This window comes from Equus przewalskii, chromosome 22 (genome assembly GCF_037783145.1).
Source record: "Equus przewalskii isolate Varuska chromosome 22, EquPr2, whole genome shotgun sequence".
Classification (NCBI taxonomy): Eukaryota; Metazoa; Chordata; class Mammalia; order Perissodactyla; family Equidae; genus Equus; species Equus przewalskii.
The window spans coordinates 5,661,096-5,681,762 of NC_091852.1; the positions used below are offsets into that span (position 1 = coordinate 5,661,096).

General features: G+C 44.6%; 1 long non-coding RNA gene across 3 annotated transcripts in view; it reads left to right on the top strand.

The window, feature by feature from the left end:
* LOC103560043 (uncharacterized) overlaps positions 1 to 20,363 on the top strand; it is a 224,494-nt gene extending 204,131 nt beyond the window's left edge. For all 3 annotated transcript variants that reach the window (XR_011531872.1, XR_011531874.1, XR_011531876.1), the window contains exons 5-7: positions 18,962 to 19,142; positions 19,706 to 19,900; positions 20,033 to 20,363. This is a non-coding gene — a long non-coding RNA (uncharacterized lncRNA). The remainder of the gene's footprint in view (positions 1 to 18,961; positions 19,143 to 19,705; positions 19,901 to 20,032) is intronic.
* The last annotated feature ends 304 nt before the right edge of the window (positions 20,364 to 20,667 follow it).

The following is a 20,667-nucleotide window of genomic DNA, read 5'->3' on the forward strand; positions in this document are numbered from 1 at the left end:
GTTCCAGGAAATACAAATTTCACTATGGCTAGAGATAGAGGGGAAGTGTTGAGAGATGAGGTTGGAGAAATAAACGGGCAAAATTGTCAACAGTCTTACATGCTATCTCAGACATTACTATTTTATCTTGTAGGAAATAGGGAGGCATTGAAGGTACTTAAGTAAGAAAGTAACTTATATGCTATCTCAGACATTAGTATTTTATCCTGTAGGAAATGAGGAGGCATTGAAGGTACTTAAAACAAATTTGTGTTTTAGATAGATCACTCTGGCCACCATAGAAATAGATTGAGAAGTGTTTAAGAAGTAGAATATCCAAGACTTAGGAAACAAGTGCATGGGAGAGAGGGATGGAAAGATTTGCAAGTTGATGAGGACGTAGAATTGGAAAGACTTGGTACTAAGAATCCTGGAGCCACACATTCATTTTGCTTTGGCTATTTTATTGGATTCCAGCACACCTGCATCAATAGCCATGGACACCAAATAACGTGCCTCCGTAAGTATATGGACTCTGGATCAAAAGTTTCCTCCAGATTTCCTTCCTTCCACTTGCTTCTACCCTTCCCATACATTGCTGCCCCTCATTCTCTAGCCTGTCTATCTTCATAATTTGGTCACCTCTGCTCATCTAAACCTATTTGGATTTCGTAGCCTAACTTCAACCTATTTCACTTTAACTTGGCCATTGCAGGATGCAATTTCCAATAGTTCCTGGAATATGTGAACCCTCAAACATGCCCTATCCATAGGTCTGGCTCAACCACTGAGAACCACAGGTTAGGAAATATATTGGAACAAAATTCCCTGAGGCTCAGTTTTTTGGTCTTCCATTGCCCATATGAGTGAAGGGGTTGGGGTGGGAAGTAGAGACAAAGGTTGAAAGTTCCAGCTTTCACAGATGACACTCCCCATGCAGCTGGCAAAGATGAGAGTAGAGTACCTGTTAATTACCATCATACATATCCCAGCATATTTCTAGCATCACAGCCAGAGAAGTGCACCAGCCACTTCTGGAGGCTACTTTACTTCTAAGCTCCAGATTTGAGAGAAATTATATCACATACCTACTCTGATGGCTTGCATGGATTGCTGAGAGGTGAGCAGTGACCACTGACCCAGAACTGTGTAGGCCTTCTGATAGTGTGAGGCAATATGTTTGATGGCCCTACCCATCAAGGGGACAATGATGCCATTTGTTGATTCTGTTAAGGGATGAGGTCAGTTGCATCTAGGCCATGGAATTTCAGTTCTTGCCCATAGACTCCAATGTAAGGAAAAAAAATGAGTTCCACTCTATCAAAACTACTGGGGCCTCAATGCAGGCACCATCCGAGACCATGTCCCACTCCTGCTGACCAGATCTATTGGTGAAAGGCTCAATGATGCCACAACTTCCAGTGTCTAGAGCCACATTCACGTAAGGCAAGTGACAAAGGGGAAGAATCCCTTCCAGATGATGCACCTTGGCCAGCTAGTATAAACACATTATCATGCCACTTGGCCATCTCTCAGAAATTACTAAGCAGGTCCCTAAGACAGTCAAAAATATCTGGCAATTCCTGAGAATTCACCAAGTAATTTAAAAGTTCATTCCCTGTGTATCTATACTACCACCCAAATAACTGAAGCCTCAAGAAGAGAAGTAGGTTCTTCTGGAAGTTGAAGGTTTTGGTCACCTCTACCCCAATCCTGGCTACCTGGCCTCAGACCCATGGCATCAAAACTGATGCATCCAACATAGTGCTACCTCTCCAAGGAGACTCTCCTCTTCTTTCTCTCTCCCCCCCCCTCCCCCGCCCAGTAACTTGCAACTGATTGGGGAAGAAGAATTGTACCTAATTTAAAGGAACAATTCATAGACTTGGCCGAGACAAACTTTCTTTCTGTAACATTAGAACTAAGAGATAGAAAGACTGAATCAGATGGTAACTGGTCTGTACAGTCATATAGATGTGGGTTTTTGTTGTATTTGGAACATATCCAAGCACAGAAGGTGATCTGCTAAAAGGAGACCAGAGCAGACGTGCAGAGAGTTGCCATGTGACCACTCAGACTCACTCCCTAGCCAGAACTGAGGGCAGGACACAATTCCAAAGAAGTGAATGTGAGCTGGGCCATGATGCCAAAACTTCACCACCACAGAAACCCTTAAGTCTCATGCCAGAAAAGAGAAGAGTCACCTGGGTTTATAAGGTGACAAAAATCACTTATTCCCATTAGGAAAGTTAGGGGTCAGGGAGGCAGTCTTGGGAAACACTGAGCAAACTAGGGAAACACTGGCACCCAGACCAGGGAAAAGAAGGAAACTCTACTCCTAACATATTGCTGTTTTTTTTATTATGAAAGAGTTTACTCGCTTACTCTACAAATATTGAGCCCCTACTATGTGCCAGGCACAGTTTAGGCGCTAAGGATTCAGCAGTGAGCAAAACAGACAAAAAAATTCTTGCCTTCATGGAGCCTATATTCATATGGGGGAAAAAATAAATGATAACGTAACGAACACCCATGCAGACACCACAGAACTCGAGGCCCAGCATAGCTATTTACCAGGGGCTGTGAATACTTTACAAAAAGTCCTCATGAAACTGATTCCTTCCTAATTAGCTTGGCTTCACATCATGCTTAGACCTCCTTTTTATTTTGTCACATTTTAACTTCGTAGTATGGCTTCATCTATCCTAACATTGACTAAGAAACCTGTGCTGTAACCCAAGCCACCCACATTTCTAACCAACTGGCTACAAACTTTCAGTGGTTCTCACTACTCTTTCAGACTCCATAATTCACTGGAATGACTCACGGAACTCAGGAAAGCACTATACTTACGATTACAGTTTTACTGCAAAGGATACAAATCAGAAGTGGCCAAGTGAAGAGGCACATAGAATGAGATCTGGGAGAAAATCTGAAGCTTTAATGTGCTCAGGTTTCATCACCCTCCCAGCACGTCGATGTATCATTAACAACCTAGGAGGCTCAGGTGTCCATAGTTGTTATTGTGGTCTCATTTCGTAGGTATGATTGATTGAATCATTGGCCTCATGATTGAACCCAATCTCCAGCCCCGCTTCCCTCTCCAGACCTTGGGATAACCTCCAACCTGGATCATGTGGCTCCAATCCCCAAACTTCTAACCACACAGTTGGGTCTTTCCAGCATGGCCAGCCCTCACCCTGAAACTATCCAGGAACCCACCAAGAATAACAAAGACGCTCAGGCCACTCAGGAAATTCCAAGGATTTAGAGAGTCCTTCCAAGGAACCAGGGACAAAGACCAGCCAAATTCTTTATTATACAACAAAACCAGGCAATAGGAAGCTGCCCTCAAAATGGTCCCTCAGGTTCCAGAAACACAAGCAAAGGGCACTGTGCCTCCACGGCAGCCTGTAAAAATTGCTTACAGACAATTTGGTTGTCAATGTTCCTTACCACCACAAAACTCTCATATAATAATTCACTGCATTGTTCCACCACCCAATGTACACCATTCCATAGCTCTTATAGCTTCCAGACCATTATTTACCCCAAATTCCCATATTAACTGATCATTAGTAACACCCTAGTGGTTGGCACCTAGAAAAACCACAGACTACCAATAGAGAGGCATAAAATACCTTCAAACACACCAGTGACTGTTGGGTTGAGGCAGGACTGGAGATGAAACATCTAGTCTACTCAACCCTGCACAAAACTGGAAGATATCTTCCTTAGCATATTCAAAATCTTTATCTACCCTATGGAAGCTCAGAGTTAATTACTCTTATCCCTGCATATTCATCCTGGCTTCCACTGATTCTTGCTGAGCCTTGTCCCTCTAGACCTTTACCCACCTCCAAATATTATCTCTCAGCCCAGAAGCCTGGGCTGGGAAGCCAGAGCACATAAAAGTATTAGAGGCCTGCTGGTTGGTACCTTGGTTCTTTCTATCCTTAACAGTGTGGAGAGGTTATGAAGCCAGAAGAATGGTGGTGAGCATCAGCCTCCCACTGCAAGCCTTTAATGGAGCCTGTCCGGGGCCTTTAATGGAGTTCTCCTGACGGAGCTGAGTGGGGAGGTGAAGCTTTGCCTCAGCCACCCTGGACACGCTCTCAATCATTCCTGGCCTGCTGTCACTCTGAACTCTCCTTCTTCCTCGGAACTCTGCCCCGCCTCTGTCTGACTCCAAACCATGGCTCTCTGCACTTCAAACTTTGAGCCTACCTCTGGCCCTGTGGATTTGGTATTCCAACCAAGTGTTCCCATCAAATGGCTCTTGTCTTTTTCTATTGGACTCTTTTATTTAGTTTGCCCTTTGACCACTGACTCTGTTTGCTGTCTGTGAAAGCCTGGTAAGCTCATCTGAACCTCATAGGAGAGGAGAGGGCAACTCACACATTTGGAGTCACCAAAGATTGGCTAGTTTGCAATACATATAGTTGCCAAGAAGGCAAACATTTATAGCAATGAAAGCTAATATTTTTATGCCACTTACTATGGACCAGACCTATTCTAATACATCTTGTACTTTAATTCATTTCATCCTCATTCTACCTCTTCAGTGCAGGTTCTTTATTATCCCAATCCTACAGATTAACAAAGCAAGGCTCAAAGAGGTGAAGTAACCCTCTCAAAAATACATAGCTAGTAAGTGGCAGAGCCATGTGCAAGCCAGGAAGAGAGGTCTTAGCCAGAAACCAACCCTGCCAGCACCTGGATCTTGGACTTCCAGCCTCCAGAACTGTGGGAAATAAATGTCTACCATTTGAGGTGCCTAGACTGTAGTATCCTTCTATGATAGCTCTAATACAGACTAATACAATCTCCTTCAAATTTTTATTCAAGTCACCCCTTTCGCCACCCTGTGTCCAATTTTAACCATCATATCCCCATTTCTGGCTTTAGCACAATATATCATAGGTTATATTTTTGCTATTTACTTCGGTTTTTGTATGCCTCTTCCACCAGACTGTAAACTCCCTAAGGGCAGAGATTTTTGTCAGTTTTGTTCACTATTATGTCCCCAGCATCTAATGCAGTGTCTGGCACATAATAGGTGCTCAGTAAACAAATGACAGACAGGAAGAAAGTCCAGGAGCTGACTCGTTCTCCTCATAGCTCATCACACTCCATAGGACAGGACGGAGGCAACAGGGCTGAGCCGATGAGTGAAACCTGGTCTGTACTTAGAATGGGGTCAGCAGGATGACAAATGTCAACTTCAACAAAAGATCAGAGTAGCCAGAGTCAGAAAGGCTAATGAGGGCCAAACCAAGGAGGCATCTGAAGTCACAAACAATTAAGGGCATGTAGGCAGCCAATGACTAACTCTGCCGTATACCTGCTTGTTAAGCCTTGTGGCTTTTACTTCTGCTTGCTTCACCTGCCCAGATGCTCCAAGTGCTCCTCACTCCTATTTTGACACTCTTGTCCTTAGCCCAGGCAAGACTGGTGGTGATCTGAGGAATGATATGCACTTCTAATCAGTGCCTTCAAAAGTTTCCTTCCCTCTTCAAGCCTGAGAATCCTAGAAGAGGAAATGCTTATAGCGCTCCCTCAGGTAGAGGCTGGGAGTCTCTCCAGGCTCCACCGGGATCTCTTGCTTTGGCCTACCTTCCCTCACTGCCTGTTTCATTCCCTCTCTGGATTTCACCTCTCTCCCTGGTCCCTTTTGATGGCATCTTAGTTGTGGTTTCATTCCCAGATGCTGTCCTTGGAGTGCTTTATTCAGAAGTCTCTGAGCAGCCGAACCCAGCATCTGGGGCTCCTTCTCCTGCGGGAGTGGACTTAGAGCAAAGGCATAGAGAGGGGCTCTGTAACACACCCCTTCTCCCAGCCACCTCGCTCCACTCACAGCTCCTCCTCTACACTAGAGGGTGCTACTCACACTGTCATTTTACCTTATTTTGTGCCACACAACCCCATTGTCATGCTCTTCACCCCCAAACCTCCATCAGCTACATCTCTCGATGAAATGTTTGTATTAAGGCCTAAATCTATGATTCCCCCTCAAATATGGATAAACCTTACACCACTTCCTTAAGTAGAAAAAAGCACTGACCATTAACTAGGGCTTTTACCTTAACCTGGAGAACCTGCTAACAATACTGAGAAGGGGGTCAGAGGGAAATGGTTTTTAACTCGATAGAGTATCTGACAAAGTTTGTGTATTTGCCTCAGGACCAGGCAAGTGAAGGGAATTCCTTGTTCTGATCCAAAACGAGAAAAGAGAAATTCTTCTCTGAAGGAAGCGGTTGTTTGTGGCTGTGGAGGGAAAGGGAAGAAGATCGATTATCAGGGTCAGTGGATGAAAAGAAAGGAAGCATGTCAGGAGCTGCTCTGAAGCTGAGCAAGGACGAATTCTCAGCTTCTCACAGCACATCATCCCCCAGTCCCCAAACTCTGAAATCCTCCAGCTCCACACCTCATTATCCTCCTTCCAACCATCTAGTAGGGGGATTTTCTGTTGTAGGTGACTTAGAAGTTGGGGATAGTGGGGGAGGAAAAGTCCCTCATTCCTGGCATCCTTAGTTGGACCCTGAACACATCTCCCTGTAAAAATACTGTTCATTGAGTGGCCAAGTCCTATAGTTCTGTTGGGACTCTACTTCAGAGCATTATGGGCTAAACATAGCTAGGCACCATGCATAATATGGTTTCTGTGGAGAGTGGACTCTGAGTTCCACGTAACTCACTTCTACAAATGAGCCACTGGAATTCTGCCATTCTGACATGGGAACTGCCTGTGAAACTATCAAATGAGAGAGGAAGATACACTGGTGTCTTTAGGGACTGTTCGGTGCAGAGGACAAGGAAAGATCGTGTGTCCTTTTTGCTTGACAGCTTTCCTGCATTGCCTTTTGATCATTCTAGAGATCAAGAAATATGTTCCCTTCCTTCTGGCTAGGTCTTAAAGGATTCTGAGGCCACAGACCAATACATCCTTTGATTACTGTAGAGTCAAAATAAAGATGTTGTGTCTCCCTTGCTTAGAAATGGAAGAGAACAAGTAAACATCAGAAGAAAATTTAATTTTAGCTTTTTTGGGCATTTGGATCACAAAAAGTACTAAAGCATGTCTGATAAAAGTGCACTTCTTTACCAGAGCTCAGAGAAATAAGTTTATCTAAATTCAGATTATTAAACTGAATTTTATCAGCTTTAGTATAATTGGGGAAGGAGTGGGTATGGGCGTGTGTGTGAGAGAGGGTGAGGTAGGGGAGAAAATGGTTCATGCAATCTTCTCTGTGAAGCTGAAAGTCTAGTTAACTCTGAAAACATGCCATTACTAAGTGAGCTATAAATCATTGTTTATATGCAAGCTAGCCACCAAGTCATATTTATCCTTTTGGAGGGCCCTTAGCAAAACAATGCAATCAACTTCTAGTACACAGAAATATTTCTACACTGCAAGTTTTTTCTGGGGAAAAAAAAATAAGTGATTTGAAAATAGAAAGAGATGAAACAGGCTTTTTCATATGATGCTTTGGTAATTAACGTTTTTACATATAAGAAATATCCTGCAAATATTTAAAGAGCATTCACAAGCATGAGGATAGTGACAGAGTTCAGTAAACCTTGATATCATGCATTTGAGCACTTGCTATGTGCTAAGGACTTTACATCCATTACCTTTTTTAATCCTCACTAAACCCCTTTAAGGAAGAAATTAACAATCCCATTTCACAAATGAGGAAATTAAGGCAGAGAGATTAAGGCACTTGCCCAAGTCTTCGAAGCTTGCAAATGGCAGAGTGGACATTTGAATCCAGGTGCATCTGATTCAGAGCCGGGCTCTCAGCTACTCTACTGCCTCTCAAATGGCTGAAGTCCTGCTGCCACGGTTAAACATCAGCCACTATTATCAAGGATAGCCCAGGGACATCTTTATGGTGCAAGCATCATGTGGAAAACACTCTCAAAGGTTTTCTCTGTACAAAACAGGGCACTTACCAGAGGACGGTGTTCTTGAATATTATTTCCAGTAACAAATCCTTAAAATTAAAGTAATCTATACTTTTTGTGCAATAGATGGTCTTTAAGCAAGTATCTTTTAGAAATGCAATATGGAATATACAGGTACAATATGAATAATGCAATCTGCATAAAAACAGGTGTAATGTCTTGTAGGGATATAGGTGCCCTGCTTGGGGGAGCTGGAAAACAGAGCGGGACAGGCATGCATGTGTGCACACATGTGCGCACCTTGGGAAGTGGCTCTGCTACCATCCAAGAGAGAGGGGGAGTCATAGCGTGTGCTAGTCCCATCTCTAGCCTTGCACGGAGGCTTATTAATATTGGGAGACTCAAGTCTACTGACATGAGCTAGCTCATTTTGCATAATCCTCTCTTGAGGCTGTGGCTGAACTGTGGTGGAAGTTTGGATCACTCCGCCTCAATCTCCCCAGGATAGTCCATACAGCTCTAGAGGTGTCAGTCCTTCCTAGAGGTGTCAGTTCTTGTAGGTGCAACTTTGTTGTTCCGCTTCTGGAAATGGGTGTTGGGGTTCAGGAACTTTCACCCTCTAAGCTCCTAAAATGCAATATGTTAGAAATGCAATCACTTTGCATCAATCACCACACTATCCCCCCTCCCCACTCCACCTCCCCACCCCTGATTCCCAACCAAAGCTCTGGATATTCATAAATCATTATGACTGCTTAATTTTGGAGAGTTCTGCTGAATTGCTTCTAAATTTCTCTGGATCAGTAAATAGGAGTGAACTTACTGCCCACAGCAGCTGCTAGCCCCAGTATCTGTGAAAGCAGGGTCTGTATCCGCATGCCAACCTCCACTGACTGGGTGGACCCAGCAGGAACCTGTCCTCAGGGCTCTGAATTTTCCTTCTGTAGTATCATATTCCCCAGGCTCAGGGACTAAAGGAAAGCCAAGCCATTGCCTTGTTGCCAGGGAAACCAAGCAGGTGCTCTGAAGCCAGTGGTTCCTAACAAAATGCTCAACTTTTCCTTGCTGGGAGGCAGAGGTTGTTCTAGCTAGGGTAGAAGTTAGATTCCAAGTGGTCAGAACTGGAACAGTGTTTGCCATATGGCATCAGGAGGTCAGACGGGCCAGCTAAGTCCGAATCCATTAGAGAAAGCTTACATTGGAAAGGTGGCAAGACAAAGAGCTAATACATAACCCAAAGGCTGGAGTTTGGGATTACAGAGTCAGGATTTGAGAATCAGGCAAACTGGGGTTCACTTTACAAAAATGTAGGGAGCAAAGTAAGATGTCCAAGGGCGCTGCTGAAAAGAACCTCAGGGTGTTCCTTGGTTTCCTCAAGGAAACCAAGGCACCGTGAAACATGAAAGGATACATGGGCAGATTTGTCAGCTTCACAGCAAGGTGTGCAGCCTTCTACCTCCTGCCCTGCTCTTGAGTGAGTTAGAACAAGTCCTGTTTCCAATTCCAGGCACATGAGTGTGCATCAGTGAATCACATAGAAAAGCTCCTTCCTCAGGGCTGGATATCACCTTGACTCCCCCTGAATACTTTGGTCTACTTTGACCTCTGCTTGACCACAAACTAGCGGGAATGTCAAGCCCTTTCTTTCAGAAGGTCCCCTCTCCTAGATCTTTGCAGATAAGTCTCACACAAGGTCCCAGTCAGCTCCCACTTAAAGCTCTGCCAACCTAAGTGCAGTCTGACTGGCAAACAAGCATACCAATACAACAAAAATCCAAATGCTTTGTTATGGTCTTCAAGGTTTATCTCATCAATCTCATCTTATTACCATAGCCTCTTCTCTTTACCTTCTTCCAGCTTCACAAATTTTTTTGTTCCCTGATCATGCCAAGCTCCTGTACCATCCCTAGACTGTCTACTGGCCCTACCCTGAGTTCTGCACTTTATAGGATCACATCTAGCCTTCCTTCCTCCATGCCCCTCTACATAGGGCAAGGGACATGCTCACCAAGACCCATTACCTCCCACTCTTCTTGGGGTTCCTGGGACCACAGAAGGCTCTGTGCAAACAGCCTCAAGCCTGCTCCTAGAGCCTGCAACAGCCTCTTTCTCAGGTCTGTCCTCCTGGAAGGGGACCACTCCCACCGGTATGTACATCTCTAGATTCTGTGTTACACAGCATATCATAGAATACAGACATAGAAAATAATTATTGAACAAGAATTTAAATTACTCAACATGTTTGCTTAGGTCTCCCCAGAAGAAAGGGTTAAATTAAAAACAGTGCCTTCAGCTGTGCCCTGACAGTCAACTCTTTAAGGCTTTGTTAAACCATAAAGCCAGGGAAACTCAGAATTCAAGTTTCCCCCGAGACAGGCAGGATTCAGAGAAAGCAAAGACACGTTAGACTTCCCTGGCTCTTACAAGCTGGTGGGGATGGGAGACACATACATACAAACATGGCAGTAGCACAAGGGGTGCGGGGCACAACGCATTAAGAGATACAAAGCTCTGTGGGAGCAGGGGAGGAGCAGTATCTGAAAACATTCCAGCAAAGGGGTCACCTTTCATACCAAGGTGAACTTGGAATGAGCAAGATTTAACTGAGACGAGGGAAGAGGAGAATTAGGTGTTGACCAAATTTTATCCAGCTACCATTTTATCTATTCAAATTTTATCTACCATGGCAAGAAGATAGTAAATAACATTTTTAAATTACTTTTAAATAGAATTATTTGCATATTAGTTATGTAAATAGAAGGAAACGCAAGAAGAACTACAATAGAAATGGCTAAAGTGGTTTCTGTGGGGAAAGGAACGGAGGGGATAGGAAGGATTGGGGTTGTGAGATGGGAGAGGGCCTGTTGTGGCTATTTATAAACCCTTCAGTACTATTTGATTTTAAAGGCACAGATATGAATTCCTTAGAGAAATAATTATTAAGTGGGCTTTAAAGAATGATAAGGTTTCTACAAGGAGAGGGAGGAGAGGGGGCATTCCTAGCAGAGGACCCAACATTAAGAGAGAGAGGAGGCAGGAGAGCAGAGGGAGGAGCGGGTAACCCATGAGGATCACAGTGTGGAACACACCTATGTGGATAGGGACACATGAGCTGGTGCTCGACTGCAGAAGGGCTTGGATAGAAGGACACGCACACACGTGCTCACATTGTTGTTGGCAGGAAGGCAATAAAAGGCATTGGGCAAAGGGGTGATATGCTCAGCACTGAGCTCTACATACAGCAGAGGTTCTTGCCTTGGAGATCACCTGCTTGTTGAGACAAAATTGCTGGGTCCCACCCCACAGCCAAAATTTCTTCTTGAACTCACAGAACTCAACAAGAAAAATCAAACAACCCGATCAAAAAATGGGCAGGAGACATGAACAGACATTTCTCCAAAGAAGATATACGGATGGCAAGTAGACATATGAAAATATGCTCATCATCACTAATCATCAGGGAAATGCAAATCAAAACTAAACTAAGATATTACTTATACCCATTAGAATGGCAAAAATAACCAAAACAAAAAGTGACAAATGTTGGAGAGGTTGTGGAGAAAACGAAACCCTCATACCCTGCTGGTGGGAATGCAAACAGGTGCAGCCACTATGGAAAACAGTATGGAGATTTCTCAAAAAATTAAAAATAGAAATACTGTATGACCCAGCCATCCCACTACTGGGTATCTATCCAAAGAACTTGAAATCAGCAATTCCAAAAGTCCCATGCACCCCTATGTTCATTGCAGCATTATTTACAATCGCCAAGATGTGGAAGCAACCTAAGTGCCCATCAACTGATGATTGGATAAAGAAGATATGGTGTATATATATATATATATACAATGGAATACTACTCCACCATAAAAAAGGATAAAATCGTCCCATTCACAATGACGTGGATGGATCTTGAGGGTATTATGTTAAATGAAATAAGCCAGATAGAGAAAGACAATTTCTGTATGACTCCACTCATAAGTGGAAGTTAAACATGTAGACAAAGAGAACAGATTAGTGGTTACCAGGGGAAAGGGGAGGTGGGGGGTGGGCACAAAGGGTGAAGGGGTGCACCTACAACATGACTGACAAACAATAATGTACAACCGAAATTTCACAAGGTTGTAAACTATCATAATCTTAATAAAAAGTAAAAAAAAAAAAATTATTCTTGAGTAGGTCCAGGATGAGGCCCAAAGATTTTCCATTTCTAATAAGTTCCTAGGCAATGCAAATGCTCCTGGTCTGGGAACCACAATTTGAGAACTGCTAAGAGAGTTATCTAGCAACAAGAAGTTGAGACTAGGGTAGTGCAAGAATGGAGGTCAAGGGACTGTGTCCACCAGGACAGAGCAGAAGGAGTGGGTCCCTGACGGGGAGCTGATGGTGGGAAAGTACACAACAGACCAACTGCTTCAAAGGATGGGGGACTACTGGACCATGTTCTGGGTCATGTCACATCACAAAGGACCATTAAATCTCCAGTGCCTGTGCCAGGTGCACAAGAAGCACCTGAAATCGATTTTTTTAAAATAGCAATCCTGTCTAGAAATTAAGCTGTGAGTTTTACCTTACTTTCCCTTCCTTCCCTATCAGTAACCTCATTTTAGTGCAATTTAGGTTGCAAAAGCATGTTCCAGGGAGAGCACCCATATGTGCAAGAGTATCTATTTGTAAAACATACATATAAAATGGTATATGTAAAATCATATTAAAACTGATTTCCTTAATATTTCATTTTAGAATATCCTTTTAGCTAAAAAGTGTTCAAAATAAATATCAAGTACAGGAAGCATCCATTTCTACCGAGTGGGGCAAAAAAATAATTAACTCCCCATATTCTCTGAGAATCTACTACGTGACGAGCACCATGGATGTGCTTGGATACAAAGATGAGTAAAACATGGACACTGCTCACAGCAGTTCAACATCTAGCAGTCTTTGTCCTGTGCTCTTAAATCCGCCTAAGGATTGTGTTTCGTTTGTAATAAAAAATCAAAAGCAGGGACCAAAGAAGATAGCTTTTCTAAATTGACCGTCTCTGTTGTCAAATTATTCCACTGAGGAGAACACTTGGTCCTGGATTATTTCACTGAGCTCAGATGTATTTTTCTGACACATAGAGAGTCTGGGAAGCATCCAGCCCCCATTTATTCCCTGGTCTTTAAGCCTCGTGAGCATTTTATCACTTACACATTTCAGTGCCCAAAGAGAGTGCCTCTTGGGGTTTTGAAAATATCATTTCCTTTACTAACTCCTCAAATAACAGGGTCACTTCGGGACCGGTGAGTGGTTGGCACTAGGACGTGTTTCCCAGAAGTACTAACAGTTCTGGAGAGGAGCAAGCATTTTCACAGGTGCAGCTCTGGGTGCCCAACTTTCTACTGTCCGTGAGAATCATGTCCCACTGAAACTATAGAAGTGGAATTGACCCTCAAAGGGATAAGGTGATAGGGAGTGGTGCTTACTTGAGTCAGAGAGCAACCAAAATTGACTTCTGCAGCTGGAAAAAACAAAGACAAGGGTTAAAGATCAACTTCCTCTTTGATTTTGGCTAATTGGCAGCCCAAGTGGTCTTTCTCAAATGTTTCGGGTCTGCTGACTCTTCCAATTCTGTAAAAGACCCCACATGTTGTATGAACCTAGACCTCCTGGGCACTGGAGGGAAACAAAAGGAAAAATGTTGCGTCTCATCAGAATTAATGAAGTCATCCATAGCATCCAGCTCTCCCTGCCCCACTCTCAACCTCATCTATCTCCAATGTTAAGAATTTTGTTAAATGCCACTCACATCCGTCCACATCACTCCACCTTGGCCCCCACCAGCATATTCCATGCTGACGTCATCTCTCTCGTAGATCACTGCAGTAGCCTTCTCACTGGCCTCTCACATCCTATTTATCCCCCTCCAAACCATTCTTCACCTTAAATCACAGTAACTCATTAATTCACAGTATTAATTCATGGTAATTCATTCACAGTAATCTTTTGGAAACTCAAATAATACTACTAAAATCGGAATACCCTACAAATACACATAAATCCTAACTTAAAATTTTCCCCTGGCCTTCCCATTGCTCCAAAGACTTAACTAGTTGATTTGTCCCAGAGAGGTCTGCATAATCTGTGCCCCCCGTGCTTTTCCCTCTTCTTTTTGCATCACATTTCTCCTTCCTCACTCTCTCTGCTCCCATCACCCAGATCCCCCTGCCTGGAACACTCCTCCCTCCCTGCTTTGCCAAGTTGTCTCCTACTCACCCTTTACCTCTTAACCTTTATCAGCTCCTGAGGGACACTTGAGGAAGACCCTCTCCTCTGTGGTTAGGCCAAATGCTGGAGTTTTAAACTCCTTTCGCACCATCAACCAGCTCATGAAACCTTCATAGAATGTAACACAGGACATTTACACAATCTTATGTGATTGCTTAATTTCTGCTTGGTCTCCTCGCTAGACTGTAAGATCCACAAAGGCAGGAACTCTACCTCTTATTGCTTTTCATTGTATTCCAGAGCCTGTCACAGTGTCTGGCACATATTGGGTACTAAATAAATGTATTTGTTAGGAAGGAAGGAAGGACGTAGTGGAAAATTGATAGTTCTAAAATGATAAAGAGGAGGTCTAGCATTTTAAGGGAATGGTAATCATAGGTGACACCTGTTAAACTTCTGAGGTTAGAAATTTAACTGTTCTAACTGTTCAGAGCTCTTTACTTGCTCATTCCAGTTCTCAGAGCCAACCCTGTTAGCACGTATTAGTATCTCCATACTTAATAGATGAGATCTGAGACTTAGGTTACTTGTGCAAGGCCAGGTAGCCAGTACAAGGTGAAGACTTAACAGTCATCAATATTGTTACTCTATTTATTACTATGATCACCTCGGTGGAGTTCCCTCAGGTTCCCTCGGGAAAGGAGCAGTGTCTGGCAGATGCAGCCCCACCTCCAGACCTCCAAGCATCTTTTGAGGCTGGGCCCTGAGTCGGTGTTCAGGCTGAGAAGGCACGAGCCCTGGCTGGCCTGGATGGAAATGGTAAATGGAGGGAAGGACCCTTCAAGCAGGGCAGGGGGTAAGGTCGCTTGGGCATCCAGAATCCTTTGCAAGAACCTGTCTTTGAGTTAAATCTCAACTCTTGTCTTCCAGAAGCAATGGAAACAGGATCCAGCTGGCCTGTGCTGCTACCATTAGGCCAAACAGACCTCTCAAACAATCTTTGAGGCCCTGCCACTGGGTGTGGCCCTACCCCCAAGAGCACACTGGGCAGGGCCTCCCCTTAGGAATCCCTCCCTTTGCCTATATGTTCCTGCAGAGGATTCTGATCTGTGCTAGGTGTCCCTGGCTGTGATCAGGGAAACATGGTCTCTCTTCTCTGGGAAGGTAGATAATTAAGCCACATACTCCACACGTGTAAAAAGTGTTGTGAATTGGAAAGCAAGGGCAGATCCCAGCTCGTGAGGATCAAGGAAAGCATTGAGGGAAACCTTTCTGTATAATGGGAAGGGAAGAGGAAAGAGGGAATGAGATTGCATTTTCGTTTTGTTGTTGTTTTGAAGTTTTTATGATGAAAAGTTCCCATGTGATGACTTCTCATTCCCCTGTGGTGGTCCAGCACATGTGCTGGAGAAGTGTGGACACGTTGTAGGAAAGTGAGATCGTTGTGAGAACTTAGGCAAGAGAGTTGACTGAGAAAACAAGCACAGAAGCTCCATCGAGGCAGAGACTCTGTTGCCTCCACTGGGTGTCTCAGGTGGTTAGAAGAGTACCTGGTACGTAGTAACACAGGAGGAGTTACTGCAGATTCTCAGGTAGTGGTGGAGCTGACCAATAGCTGTAGAACAGACATTTATGGGGACCCAACACTCTTACTCGTGTGATTTCATCCAAGAGGAATCAGCCCCTTATTCAAAGGCAGGTCTAAAAAAGGCAGAGTTGGATTTTGCCAGGCAGGACAGATGAAAGGAGAAAGGGGTAGGCCATTTAGAGTAGCGCTGTTTAGGCCTGGGTTTAAGTGATGGGCCATGAAGTTTTCCTTGGAGAGGGAGGAAATGGAGACAGAAGTTGTCAGATGGACAGGGGAAAGTATAAAGTGGCTTGTAGTTCCTGAATAGGTTGAGGAGTTGGCATACCGAGGGCATAAGCTGAGAGGATAAAGGGTGGAATGTCAGACTATCTTCTTTCAGAATGCGGAAGCGTCCCTGGTGATAAGTTCTAGGATATGGCCACAACTGATGTGGAATGGAGGTAAAGGGCTCTAAGATGAGGAGGGGTATTCTGTGAGAGGCCAGATTCTTGGATGGTCTACCCACATGGATGTTGGGGCCTCTGACTAATTGTTCCAATTTGAAGTTCCTGTCCCAGGCTGTTTTCCTGTCCTAGAGTCTCTACAGAATTGGCATTTCCTGCAACTCCAAGCTTCAGTGTGTGGCATGACTCTGGATGTGAAGGCAGAAATGGGGTGGTGAGAGAAAGGGCTGTAGTAGACATCTGCTTTGGTTTTGGTTATGATTTTGTTTTGACGCCCAGCATTCACTCACCTTCTGGAAATAGACCTTCTGTTGCCCTCTGAGGAACTAACCCTATTCTCAGTCTCAGCACAAGTGCAAGTGGTATTGTCTACCGTGACACTCTTACTTTAAAGATGGGTGTATAGGGGCCGGCCCCGTGGCAGAGTGGCTAAGTTCATTCGATCCACTTCAGTGGCCCAGGGTTTCCCCTGTTCGGATCCTGGGCACGAACATGGTGCCAATCTGAAAAAAAAAAAAAAAAAGATGGGTGTATAACTCAGGCTTGGCCAAAATGATCGTTCCATGCTTTTGGCAACAATGATTGGTCAGGGATTGGCATGTGACCCAACAAGAGACAATAAGGTACAGTGGGACTTTTTTCTTTTCTTATCCCCAAAGCCGCCTAGTACATAGTTGTATATTCCAGCTGTAGGTCCTTCTAGCTCTGCCATGCAGGACGCCACCCCAGCATGGCCTAATGAGCGGTGCCAGGTCTGAGCCCAGGACCCAAACCAGTGAAACCCCAGGCTGCTGAAGCAGAGTACACAAATCCAACCACTTGGCAATGGGGCCATCCCCTACAGTGGGACTTTTGAAGGGAGTAGTGAGAGAGACAACCCATTTTAAGCTGCACTTGAGCTTGGAAGATGTAGCTATGAACTTGCCAGACAGAAAGTCTTACAGTGAAGCCAGTGCAGAATATAGAGCTGAGAAGTGGATAGAAACTGAATCTTGATGGCATCAACTGAGCCCCAGCGTGAACCCTCCTGCCTGAGGGCAGCCTTACTCCCAGACTTTTTCAGGTTCCTGAGTCAACAGATCCTCTTTGTATTTGCTGTCATTTACATCCAAAGAATCCCTCACAGTATAAGGGGGCTCTCCCTCCCCGGCTCCCTCTTCCATGCTAGCATACCAAATATGTATTACCTTCTCTGACCTTCAGGTTGTGCCCTGGTGTAAAGTAGGATAACGAAACCTATTTCAAAAGGTTGTAAAGATTAAATGGGATAATATGCATAAAAGCATAAATTTGTTCCACATCATGCAAGTACAACAAGCAGTACTTAATTTTTCTAAATTAAACTAAATCTGGCTCAAAGCCCCCATTTTAAAGGGTAGGGAGATATCCATTATTAGTCATTATTGGGAGCCTTTTGCGTATATAGTTTAGTATTCACTGTGAAACAAATATGTAGGAAAGAGCCTGTGATATTGGGTCCATCTGGGTTGCCCCTGGGATGTTCATTGTCCAAGCCCATCTGGCCCGTTAAAAGGCCAGTGGCCACACAGCCTCTGTGCCAAGTGTGAGTGATGCAGTGTCTGTTGCAACTCTCAGGGTGATGGCACTTGATGATTAGTCATCTCAGCAACATCACTTGATCCTGTAAAACCTGTGCTGTCTCCTAGAGGACTTCCACACAGAACCCACCCACTTGAGGGACTCATCTCTGCAATTTTACTCTCAAGGCATTGGAGCCGCTGTTACCTTTAGGCTGCTCTCCTTTCACCCAACACTTGTGTCAACCCCTATCTCCTCTTTCCTGGGGACACCCAGCTAAATTCTCCTCCCACATGATGGTCTGGACAGGACTGTAGAACAGGTGCATCACAACTTCTGTTAGGGGTCAGGAAACATGAAAGCCATTGATAACCCCTGAGACCAGAAGCGCAGAACTTCCTGTGAGACAAAAGGGGAAAGATAACTTTTATTCCTTCTGGAGCCCCTCTGGCAGGGAGTAGAAACAGCAGTCAATAGCTTGGTAAATTATCCTGCTTCAAATGAAATTTGCCTCCAGCTGGGCAAGAAGCCCTGTAGAGGAAAATTACACCCTCTTGTCATTGTCAGCCCAACCCCCTCCCACAGTGAAGCATTGCTAAACTTACGTAATAGTCAGTTCCTTCTCTGCCCCCTGCCCCCCATAGAAGGAAGGAACAGACCCTGAGTGCCCTGGGAGATAAGGAGGCAGCCTCCACAAGTCTCCAAGCTGCCACTTGGCCTCCCTAATGAAGACCCAATGTGTCCTTGTGACCCCAGGAAAATATCCAAATTTAGGCTCTGATCCAGGGCCAGTGGAAGTTCTAGAAGAAAGCCCTCAAGAGAAGAGCCCCTTCTCGTAGTCTGGGCCCCTTCATTGTGACTGCAGATGGGGGCACAGTTCTCAATGTTAATCCCCATGAAGGCTACCTCAAGGAAGCTGATTCCCTTAGGCAGCACCTGGCACAGGAGAAATTCACCATGCCTGAACCTGGGATCTGGGGTTCCCTGCCCAACCCATGTTAAGGTACCAGTCAATTCATGCATTTTCTTTATCCTGACGTTAGATTTGGAGTGTGGGCTTGAGGCTGTAAAAATTCAGGTAGCCTATTACCATTGCATTCTATGTCAGTGACAATTCTTCAGGCACCACGAAATCTGTAAGTGAGACCCCCCTGAAATTGCACAATACTGTGATCCCTGGATGTGGGAACCAAGCACATGAAACCTTTTTCTAGAGAAATTGATCCTCATCTCTCCAATTACTGTTCAGCTAATAAACTTTCCTTCTTTTGATGACAGTCCTGCTTTTCCATAGGAACAGGAGTCTGGGAAAAAGGAAAACAGTCCTAGAAGCAGAACAAAAGTATGGGACCACTCATGGACACTGCTACCATCTCATTTGGACAGGTCATTTCCTAGATGTACTGAGTGTGCAAATTCTGTCTCCTTGTCTCATCCAGTGTTTCTCTGAATGGAAGCAAGTATCTTGGCACCAGGTGTGACTTGTTATGTGACCCTAACCAGTACATCAGCCCCTTTAGGTCACCACCTCCCCTTGGTTAGAAGTCCTCAGGCCATGGGTAGATGGAAAACATCCCAGAATGGGAGTTAAATACTCTGAGTTCCCTAGTACTGGCTTTGCCATCAATTGTGTGGCTCATTCTCTCTGCTGTTTAAGCTGTGAGAATCAAATTTGAAATGGTGGATATGTTATATTAAATATATTAAGAAGAGCAGAAATTAAACCTGTAGGGTTTAAATGCAACCTGTAGGGTTTGCTTCCTCGATAAGGTTGGCTGTCTCTGCAGGAGCTGAAGGTTGCTTCTTTAGGCTTGTTGTCTGGGAGCTAGAGCAGAGTGGAGAGACTGAGGTGGAGCCAGGGTGAGCCATATTGCACCTAGCTTTTCCTCCCCTCTAAGTCTGAATACTGGCAGTGGTGAATCAGGTAGTTCTAAGGGCTCCTTTCACTTTACCATTCATGATGACCCCACACCACCTCTACCTCCATGCCACCTTTTTCTCCTTCTTTGGATGCTCCAACCTCTTTGACGTTTTTCAGCCGTCACTCCACTCAGCTCTTAAGCAGCTTTGACCTTGACGACATGGATATGGATGAGAACCAAGGATCCACTTGTCACCTTTGGCCACTTTTGCTTCAGTGAACTGAGTGGGGTGTCCAAGAAGAACCCCTGGTGTTAGGAAGACGTCTAAGAATGTTCCAATGATCCCCGCCTCCTGATATCCACACCTTTGGGTAATTACCCCTCCCCTTGAGAGTAGGCTGGACTTAGTTATTTGCTTCTGACTAATAGAATAAGGGAAAGGTGATGGGATGTCATTTCTGTTATTAGTTTACAAGAGATTGTGACTTCTGTCTTGCTGTCAGACTCTCCCCTGGCTTTGATGAAGCAAGCTTCCATGTTGGAGAGGCCCACAGGACAAGGAACTGAGGGTTGCCTCCAGCCAACTCCAGCCACAGCCACCAGGAATTGAGGATCTCAGTCCAACAGGCCTTGAGGAGCTGCATCCCGCCAACAACTATATATGAGTAAATAAGTGAGTCTTATCCAGTCAAGTCTTCAGATGAGACCCTAACCCAGCTGACACCTTAATTGCAGCCTTGTGAGAGACCCTGGAGCAGGGAACCCAGGTAGGCCTTGCCTGGACTCCTGACCCACCAAAACTGTGAGTTAATATGCGTTTTTTTAAGCCACTAAGTTTTGGGGAATTTGTTATACAGCAATAGATAACACACCCCTAAATTACTAATAGAATACACCCCTAAATTACTGTAATCTTGGAGAAAGATGTAGCATGGCTAGAAAGGCAGACACCAAATAGGAGGACACCCTCCCTGACAGTCTCCCTGGAGATACTGTCTTCATGCTCAAAGACTATCCCACATCCTCTTATGCTGCAGTGGTAGCATTCTGCTCCACTAAGCCCAGATCAGTCTCCAGGAGGAGAGGCCTAGGTAGTGTTGGGTGGAGTGCATGGCCAGGACGGGGTCATGAAGAGTGA